At 40.9% G+C, this 11,006-nt stretch overlaps 1 long non-coding RNA gene across 1 annotated transcript; it reads left to right on the forward strand.

Annotated features, from left to right (window-relative positions):
* The first annotated feature begins 697 nt into the window (after positions 1-697).
* Positions 698-2,743, forward strand: LOC131737199 (uncharacterized). Its single transcript, XR_009328785.1, has 3 exons — positions 698-905; positions 2,017-2,064; positions 2,561-2,743. It is a non-coding gene; the product is annotated as an uncharacterized LOC131737199 (long non-coding RNA).
* The last annotated feature ends 8,263 nt before the right edge of the window (positions 2,744-11,006 follow it).

Below are 11,006 nucleotides of genomic sequence, written 5' to 3' on the forward strand. Positions count from 1 at the left end.
GACCTGATGGCGCAGCGGTGGTGGTTGCAGGCTGTGCAGGAAGGTATGCGGGGCAAGCTGCCGACTGAAGCTGCTGGGCTCATCACTGTACACCCGTCTCGCCAGGCATGCAATGTCCATGGCTAGGGCTCCCAGCTTCTCTCCTGGTGCTCTCCTCTGGTGTTGGAGCGGGTCCTGTAAGGTAGGAATGACAATCTCCGATGCTTCAAAATAATTATTATTTATTTATTTCTTAGCAGACGCCCTTATCCAGGGCGACTTACAATTGTTACAAGATATCACATTATTTGTACATACAATTACATTTTTTTTTTTTTTACACATTATTTTTACATACAGTTACCCATTTATACAGTTGGGTTTTTACTGGAGCAATCTAGGTAAAGTACCTTGCTCAAGGGTAAAGCAGCAGTGTCCTCCACCTGGGATTGAACCCACAACCATCCAGTCAAGAGTCCAGAGCCCTAGCCACTACTCCACACTGCTGCCCTAATTCCCTTCAGTCTCACAGCTCCAGCTGAGTGAAGACTGTGCACATTAACAAAGTTCTCTAAACTGGAAATGTATTGAAGTTCATGCAAGTACCAACCTCATACTCTTCCAAAATGGTCTTTTTTAGACTTTGTGGGGCTGGCCACATTGTCTACAGCGAGATCAACTGCGACGTGTATCTATCTATTATTACCACAATAACTGTGTTCTCTTTGTAACTAATTATTTGACAGTTAGGTGTGGGGGTAGGGTTTAGGTTTAGGGTTAGGTTTAAATTAATATAATAAAGGTCAAAGATGAGAAATTTGGTAGAATTTTGTGTTTTTGAGTGTGTGAGTTAATTGTTAATTTCTTTTGCATCCTCTAGCGGCCTCTAGTGGCTACTACTGACGCTCACCGCTCTGAATTGAAAGGTAATATGCAGTAATGGTTTCACCTATATTTCATAAATAAATTCATAATTTCTATATTTTCCTCACTTTATTGTTCTTACAATGAACGATTAAAGTTTAAGAAGCAAAAATTTGGGAGTTAAGTGTACCGTACCCAACCAGTATTTGCAAGATATTTTATTACCCTAACACTAGCCCCAGCCCTAGTCTGAACCTTTTCAATTTTTGACAGATATTATTAGGAAACATGAGGACATTACAAGTAATTACCAGATTTATTACTCTAATTCCTGTTAATGAATGACTGGCCAATGCTATATGTGAATGTTGTTTAATGTTTTTCATGCTTATGCTATGAATTTACAAGTTTATCATGCTTTCATGCTGTTTGCTTCTTTACCATACTTTTTTGTGCTTTACCAGTCTTGCCTATTTGTTACCATGTTTTTCACTGTGCTTAACTATAATTTATGGTAAAAGAGAAGCAGAAAACAACCAAACAGTTGTAAAGATTTGCTGTTGAAGAATTCAATATGAAAGAACATTCACCCAGAAACATACTCCTGAACAAAAACCTGAAAAAAGAAAATAAAACATACTTTAAACTTGGGTACAAGCTAAAAAAAATATTTCCCTTCCTTTACTTTCATCAGTGTTTGCTATAGAGGATGATCAGATACGGACTGACATCCCTTACCTGAAACCTCTTGGACCCCAAAAGTTCCCTGATTGCCCTTTTGAGAACCTGTTGGAATTTTAGAAACAAATTAATTCATATGAGGGGCTGTGAAACAAAAACTTTTTAATTTTTTTTAGGCAATGACTAGATTTTCTTTCTCTCGCTACAGTATGTTGAACTTTTAGAAACTGTTTTGTTAACTTAATACATTATTGTCTGTATGCTTTAATCTGGAAATGTTGTTTCCAATGTGAGTACTTGTCCTCTAAGAAAACAATGCATGCATTATATAGAACTTACAGTTTTGCATGTCACATATTTACATCCACAATCATATTCAGGTGTCATCCTGATGCCATCCAGAATGTAGTTTGCAATGTAAATATGGACTATAGCATACCTTCCACATTTTGTAAATGTACATGTGATGTCATTGTTGCTTAATCTTATCAGGTGCCCAAACACCACTGATTGAAGGAGACATGGCTATCCCATTAAGTAGTATGTTTATGTATTTTTTTTAAGTAAATGCAATTGGAAGTATGGTATATTTGTCTTAAGAAAATATATAGCCTTAAAAATGGCAAGACCCACCTCCTTGCCAATGGATCATGCGACTTACAGGATACATGGAACTGTTTAAAAACTAGATGTTCAAATCTAATAGAAGTCTATCTTCCACTACAGGACCCAACAAACCTGTTCATAATATAAGGTTGGTCTTGGTCCAAAGTAAGCTATACATTGTACCAGGGCTCCATTGTCCAATTTTGTTGAGCTCCCCTGACATTGAACCTTCTCCTATCTGACAGAAGACAGATTATATTAGATTCTAAAAATGACTTATTACTTTTATGTGCAATTAACGTACAAAGCAATCTTTAGTACCCTTATCTCTTCCCAGGCCTATAAATGTTTATGATCTTGTTGGTGTGAAGGGTCTTTATGATGTCTTTATGATGACCCCACACATTCAAGCTTTCTATGTTTTTTACAGTCTGGATGCAATGCACTGAAAAACACCACCTACAGATGGAAATTCCCCATCCCTTGTATTCTGGGTGACAGCCTAGGTAAAAACATACTGACTTTCATCCAAGATTATACAGGTCTGTACTTGAATTTGCTATTCCATATATCAAGTTTGGCCCTGACTGCTCATTTGATGACACTATAAAATCAGATGAAACTACTGACCTGCCAAATAGGGCCACTAGTCACATATAATCAGAACTAATCAGTACACAAAGGGTCATTGCTCAATAAAATGCTTGTATCAGAAAAATAAAAACTCCAAGATAGTTTCCAGACATACTGGAAAGGAAATTCAAGTCAAGATGTCAGCATGTGTGGAGTAGTGGTTAGGACTCTGGGCTCTTGACCGGAGGGTTGTGGGTTCAGTCCCAGGTGGGGGTCACTGCGCTGTACCCTGAGCAAGGTACTTTACCTAGATTGCTCCAGTAAAAACCCAACTGTATAAATGGGTAACTGTATGTAAAGAAATAATGTGTTATCTGTATAATGTATAATGTGATATCTTGTAACAATTGTTAACAACAGGAGATGCAGAATAACGCCCCCCCGTGGGTGCCTTTTATTATTACAGGCAAACAAAAATAAACATGCCTGAACAGAACCAGCGATGGTGAAGCTTAGGCTGAAAATAAAAATAATAAACAAACAAGTCCTGAACACTTTTACACAATCCAAATAAAGAATCTTTCACACGACTGGTGCAACAGGGTCAGGCAGCACGGCACAGCGGTCCTCAGTCGGAAGCTTCTCTACAGAGCGCGTACCTCTGCGCTACTCCTTCAAGTCACCCCTCGTAGTCTGCAACGATGTAAGCACAAAGCTGGTCGCAAAAACACAGGCAACACAATGCAGCCCAACACTCGAGAGCAAGCTCTCCAAAACTGCTCCCCTATGTACTGCCAGGCTCCTCCTCACAACCAGCACTGCACCAAAATCTAGCCAATCAGTGTACACTGCAGTACTGACCACAAGTACACCTGACAGTAGAACAGGGTTAGGTCCTACCTGCCTTCGAGCGCAGCACCCTCACAGGTCAGGAGGGAGATTTACAGCTCAGATTCATTCTCTCCCTGTCACACAAGCTCACTCAACAAATGTCCTAAAATTGTTGTTATAACTTCCAAGCCAGCCAACAAATCAAATATCAGTGAGACAGTGTTGGGCTGCTCCCATCTTGTAATGGTGATGTTTTCCAAAGATACTTCTCCTGTGCTGCCGAGTGTCAGTTGAGCAAATAGCTACATAATGGTCGGCTGCTCTTGGATTCATCGCTGTACTTTACTGTAGTTATACTGCAGCTTACATGTATTACCTGAATTATTTACATATATTTTTTATGTTTCACACTTGAATGCCAAGGGTGCTATATTTCAAGCATTTGAAATGTACTGTGTTGATTTCACCGTGTAACAAATTTTTTTTTTGTTTTGGTTCCTGGGTAGTAAGTGTTATTTCCTAATTGCTTATGCCTCAAAAGTATAGAAAATGGCTATTATTCCCCACAAACTTTGCTTTTGTGACCAGGACAGTGATATTTTGAAATTTACCTATTTTCCAGAACATTCCAGATAGATTCAGTGCTGAGTAAACTTGGAGTAACTTCTAGAACTTTCTAGAACTTTCCAGTAATATAAATAGTAGTATAAATACAGGGGCCTTAAGCCCACCAGTTCAGTTTAGTTCCAGCTGCCTAAATGGATACATATCTGCATTTTTCTGAGATGGCATCAAGGTCATAGGAGACTTCAAAATGGTGACATTCCTGATGGGTCTCCAAGGCGGTTTTACCAAGTTTCCCTGCTATCTTTGCCTTTGGGACAGCAGGGACACCAAGGCGCACTACCACAGGCAGGACTGGCCACAGCAGACCGAGTTCTCAGTGGGGAGGAACAACGTCAAGTGGGAGCCACTGGTGGACCCCCGGAAGGTGCTGATGCCACCACTGCACATCAAATTGGCTGACAAATAATTTGTCAGAGCTCTAGATAAGGAGTCGGCAGCCTTCAAGTACCTTCAAGACTTCTTCTCTAAGCTGTCTGAGGCAAAGGTCAAAGTGGGTGTCTTCGTCGGACCACCAAGAAGATCCTGGAGTGCAATGAATTCCCCAAGAAGCTCACTAGTAAGGAGAAAGCGGCTTGGAACAGCTTTGTCGCAGTGGTTCGGGGCTTCCTGGGCAATCACAAGGCCGAAAACTATGTGGAGCTGGTTGAGACTCTGGTGAAGAACTACGGCACAATGGGCTGTAGTATGTCCCTCAAAGTCCATATCCTTGATGCTCATCTTGATAAATTCAAGGAGAACATGGGAGCATACTCGGAGGAGCAAGGCGAGCGCTTCCACCAGGATATACTGGACTTTGAGCGCCGCTACCAAGGACAGTATAACGAGAACATGATGGGAGACTACATTTGGGGGCTGATTCGTGAAAGTGATTTACAGTATAATCGTAAATCTCGAAAAACTACTCACTTCTAAATCTTTTGTAGTCATTTTTGTATTACTTTAGTATAAATACATGTTAATTTGGATTTATATGTTGTTTTTTTCTGACTTTATGTGAACGAAAAGACACAAATTCGCCCGTTTTCTCATTGGAAATAGGTACATTTCAAAATATCACTGTCCTGGTCACAAAAGCAAGGTTTGTGGGGAATAATAGCCATTTTCTATACTTTTGAGGCATAAGCAATTAGGAAATAACACTTACTACCCAGGAACAAAAATTGTGTTACATAGTGTTTTAAACCCTATGAAGGAGAGAAACCTTACTTAAAGTTTGACAATTTTGATGGGTATGTGTGACAGAAATACAGTGATTCTTGGTGGTAAATCTCCCTCCCGACCTGTGTAAAAGGAACAGAGTACCCTGGACTTAGATGGACAGACTGTTAATTCCAGGGTTGGAAGTCGGCTATCTTAGTAAGGGGACGGAGCCACAATACTGCAAGTCATTGCCCCAAAATGGTCGCCGATGTGTCAATTGTGGATTGGAGGAAAAGCGATTGCATGCACTGCCAAAGGGGGCGTGACTGGTGGTATAAAAGGGGATGTAGCAATCTGTTCCTTTGTTTGGTTAAAGCTTTGAACCTGGAAGGACCCGTATTGTACTGTATCGTGAGTGTTTTGTTTGTTTTGTCTAATTGTTACTTGTTATTATTAGACGGCTAACACATTACGGAGCTGTCGGCAGAGGCCAGCACTTACCTGGAACATCACTGCACTGGAGCACGATAAATTGTATTTACAGCACGATCACTACTGCACTCACTGAGGACTGGTGACCTTGTATGTGTTTTGAATACCGTGTACATTGTTTGGGACTGCCCTGTGAATTAAATATACAGAGCAGTACATATTGTTGTGTATTGCCTGTATCTCATTATTATTTCTGATGCTCAGTTTGGACCCCTGGATTATAAATAAACAATCATCACTTCATCAGAACTGTGTTGTTTGTCTTTGTTTGGAGCACTGCATCACCTCTATACCTGCGCACTGCAACCCACTTTGCCATAGTATGTTATTGTGTAATATGTTTTTGGCCATAGTAAGGACAGCTTTGAGTGACATCTTGCTTGTGTGCTTTAGATATATGTGCTACTTGCTTTTAAGAAGTTTGTAGTATTCACATTGACACTCCATATGCATTGCTTTGCAAAATGTGTCTTTATTTTAAACAATTAAACTTCTAACTTCAATACAGTACACAAAGAATTATTAATTTCTGATTGAACTGTACACATACCTGTCTTTTGATTTGTGGCACACTCCACAACCTGGTTTCTCAGAGACATCAGATTCAGTGGTCAAGAGTTGCGACACATAGTGAAGAACTTATCTGAAGCAACAGAGAGGAGCCTCAACTGGCTCTGGTTGAGACAAAAAGTTTCTGGTTGTGGACCTCAAGCACAGTAGAAAGAAAGCAACGTCGATGGAAAGGAAGGTAAGTTAGCTGGGCTTAGCTGAGTGGGGGACGGAGGGGGGTGATTCTGGGATGCCAGAATCACTTTCGAGCCCTCTTAAGGTGTCGTGGGCTAGTCGACGAAACACCAAGGATGGAAGGTGCGCACTTGAAGACCCCAGAGTAGTACCCTACTCAACTCAGTCCAGACGGTTGTCATGCTGATTAGCTAGGGAGGCCACACTGTGGTTGATCCCTGGAGCCAGCATTGCAGCCGTTGTGTGTGCTGATGCACCAGGTAGGCAAAATAGGCTGATCCCTGGAGCCAGCATTACACTTCAGCCATCAACACCAGGCAGAAGGCTATCTGCATTGTCATATGGATGGAAACGCAGATGGATCACATTAGTTTACAGTAAAAAAAAAAGCTATGTCTTAGTTGGTGCTTATCTTGGCGAGAGCAGAGTCCAATATCAGCATGAACTTTTAACACCTACTCTCATGTAATGGAAATCTTGTTAACCATTCTATATTTGCATAAAAAAAAAAAAAACATGCATACATTTTACTTATTGCTTTGTTTTGTTTTTTGTGTACACTCTTTAGCATACATGTATACCGTCCCACTGATACAATTACTTTTAGAACTTTTTCTACAGGGAATACACAAATACGACTTGAGTACACCGGTATTGATTTTTTCTACAGGGAATACACAAATACGACTTGAGTACACCGGTATTGATTTTTTCTACAGGGAATACACAAATACAACTTGAATACACCGGTATTGATTTTTGTAGATTATTCCAGGACTTGAATAGAAAAAAATGAACTTGATTTAAACGATATTAACATATGTTGTATTGACAGTTTATAATGCTATATCTCTCCTACTCTGTCCATACTGTCCATTAGATTGGGGGTATTTAACTTATTTAACACTCATCTTGAGGGCTCTAGGTTCCGTTGCTCTATTACTGACTTATTAACATTTCCTCTACATCTGGAAGATAGAGTTTTGTATACCTAATGCTGCCAGGTAGCTAATCAGTAAATCATCAGCTTACACTTCTAGCATTACTCAGCTCAGCTAACTGAAGGTTTTTACTCATGCACTGATTAAGTTATTTCTTAACAATACTATAATTGAACTTTTGAATAAATGCAGAAGTAAAATATAAATAGTACTGTAAACACTGCTGCTCAACTACATTTGTATTGAAAAGGTATATCATGTTTAACAGAAAATTAAAGTTTCTACAGGAAGATTAAATAGGTACTGCTTATTGTACAACTGAACTGAGTTGGCTGATTTATCACATTGTGTGCATGATTTCAATTACACGAGAGTAGATGTTAAAACTTCATGCTGATTTGAACTCGGCTTTCCCCAAGATAAGCATCAACTAAGACGTAGCTTTACAGGAAACTAATGTGATCCATATGTGTCTCCATCCATTTGCGCTTCCTTCCATATGATGATGTAGATATCCTTCTGTCCGGTGTTGATGGCTGAAGTGTAATGCTGGCTCCAGGGATCAGCTTATTTTGCCTCCCTAGCGCATCAGCACATCCCCCACTCAACTCAGCCCAGCTTACTTACCTGTACATCAGCGTTTCTTTCTTTCTATTGTACTTGAGATCCCCAGCCAGAATCCTTCCGTCTCAACCACAGCCAGTTGCTGCTCCTCTCTGCTGCTTCAGATAAGTTCTTCACTGTGCGACGCAACTCTTGGCCACTGAATCTGACGTCTTTGAGAAACCGGGTTGTAGAGTGTGCCACAAATCCTCGACAACCCACCTCCACTGGGTAAACACGGACTCTCCATCCTCACTGTTCCGCTTCAGTGGCTAGTTGAGCATACCACAGTTTCTTTCTCTCATACGCCTCATCTACAGCATCCTCCCATGGCACTGTTAACTCTACCAGGTGAACAAGGCGTGCTGATCCAGACCACAAGACAATATCTGGTCGAAGGTTAGTGGTGGCAATCTCAGGTGGAAAAATAAGCCGTTGACCAACATCTGCCAGCATTTTCCAGTCTCTAGCAGCTTCCAGTTGTCCTGGGCGAGGATTGGTTTTAACACCTTTTCTTGGTGGTTGCTCTGGATGGAGGAATGTTGTCTTTTGTGTGTAATGCTTTGATGGAATAGGTGACAACTTATTGGTCATGTTACGCTTGTCTTGCAATGCTAAGGCCAAACATTGCAGCGCCAAGTAAACCATCCTTGGCTAAGAGCCACCTTACATCCTGTCAAAATGTGCCTTAATGTTGCAGGTGATGAACACAAAGGACATGAGGGATCCTCTCCTACCCAGAGGTTTAGGTTCTGTGGTGATGGGAGAACATCATATGTTGACCTGATGAGGAAACTGATCCTGCTCTGTTCCATTGACCATAGGTCTTGCCAGCCAATCTTGCGTTGTTCCACACTCTCCCATCTCATCCATTCTCCCTGCTTGGCCTGGGAAATGGCCTTTATACACCTCATCCTCTCCTCCTGCTTTTGCACCTTGTTGACTACCATCTTCCGCCGTTGAGCTGGGGCTGCCTTGTGCCATGTAGGAGGAGCTGAACTGAGACCAAGACCCCCTCTTCCATGCTGAACTTGCCCCATGATATCACCAATTCGAAGGGCAGCCTTTGCATCCTCCACAGCTTTCTTTGCCACCCACCTTCTTCCAGTTTTCAGCACAGGTGCTACCTCCCTTACGCATTTGTCTTGTGACTCTACTAATGTGATTTTCAACTCATTGGCGATGTTTACATGCACAAGTCATGATACTTTTCCTCACAACGTGTTTGCCGTACTTTTCAGGAAATTAGTTGCTATGCAGTTCTGATTTAAGCCCGTTATTATCTCTACTGGGCCTGGCAGCCATCATATTATTCATCGTTTTGTACAAGGAATGCACTGGGGAAAATATCAGTAGGAGGATTTCATCTTGAAGCTAGCTACAGTGCTTCAGCAGAAACATTTCAATGAGAAAACTGCAAAGCTGCAAAGCTGCAGTGTTGCCAAGTATAACAAGATAAAAAAAAGCTGCACGTTACAGTATGGGTGCTTATGCAAATTCCAACCTGTCACTCAAATTCCAACCGTGACTGCCAAATAAACAAGCCCAATCCCGCTTATTATAAGCGGACTTGGCAACTGTGGCAGCAGCTCAACCTGGATTCTGCGCTGCGAGTGACACACACGCTAGAGAAATCATATGTTACTTTTGTTTTAGATTAAAAACTACTTTTGTTTTTACAGTTTTGTATGTACATAACCTTATACCTGTTTACACACTAGTTTATTTTAAAATGTTTATTTTATTATAGTTTTTAATTATTATTATTCTTTTTAATTTAGTTGTCGTAAATGGTTTTTACCCTGGTTTTCTCCCCAGTTTGGAATGCCCAATTATTATTTTTATCCTGGTTCACCACTGCAACCCCCTGGCAACTTGGGAAATGGAGGCTGAGACACATTTCCTCCGAAGCGTGTTCCTGCCAATCCGTCATTTTTCACACTGCGGATCCACAGCGAAGGCACCAGACCTATAGTGCCAGAGAACAACACAGATCTGAATGGCTCCATTGCAGACCCGCAGGTGCCCTATCAGCCACAGGGGTCGCTGGTGCGTGGTGAACTGTGAATTGCCCTGCTGACCTAATCCCTCCCTACCCGGGCGGCGCTCGGCTAATTGTGCGCTGCCCCCTAGGAACCCCTGGTCACGGTTGGCAATGACATAGCTGACATTCGAACCTGTGATCTCTAGGCTATAGGGTGCATCCTGCACTCCACGCTGAGTGCCTTACTGGATGTGCCACTCGGGAGCCCAGTTTTAGATTTTTTGAAGTAGTGCTTCATATGTGATAAGTTGGAAAATGTTTAATTATTCATTTAAATATGGTGATATGTTTGATATGATGTGCTTGAATAAAACGGTTGAGTTGTATCCTATAGTTTGTTTTTCATGTTAACATTGATGATGTTTAAAATGTACCGTGATAACAGTTGTAGGTATGAGTATAACCATGGCAGTTCTAGTGTTGAAATAGTCTATAAATGTACATTTTGTGTGTGTATTTTGTAAAGGACGTCATTTTGCTGTTTCACGATGTGTTCGCGTGACAACATCACATCATGACTGTAGAGTCGATTTTCACCTGCGTGTAAACCCAGCCATTGTTTACTCTTCACAGGGATCTGAATTTGCCAATACAGCCTTTTTTTCTGGCACATTTGGTACTAATAAAACCTATTTGTGAAACGCAACAACCTATAAACTTTACAGTTTTATGGCAATGGATATCAAGCAATGATGCACAGGAAAAAAAAAAAAAAAAAATAAGAAACTGGATTCTCAGCAATTTATTAGCCATTATATTCTGATGACTTTAGAAAACTGAATTAATCTGATATACAGATCAAAGTTCATGACTGAAATGGTATTTATATTCCTGCAAGCCCTACTCCAGTGTTGGTGTGTTTAATTCACTCACCTTGGAAG

The sequence above is a fragment of the Acipenser ruthenus genome, chromosome 5 (assembly GCF_902713425.1).
Source record: "Acipenser ruthenus chromosome 5, fAciRut3.2 maternal haplotype, whole genome shotgun sequence".
In the NCBI taxonomy this organism is placed as follows: domain Eukaryota; kingdom Metazoa; phylum Chordata; class Actinopteri; order Acipenseriformes; family Acipenseridae; genus Acipenser; species Acipenser ruthenus.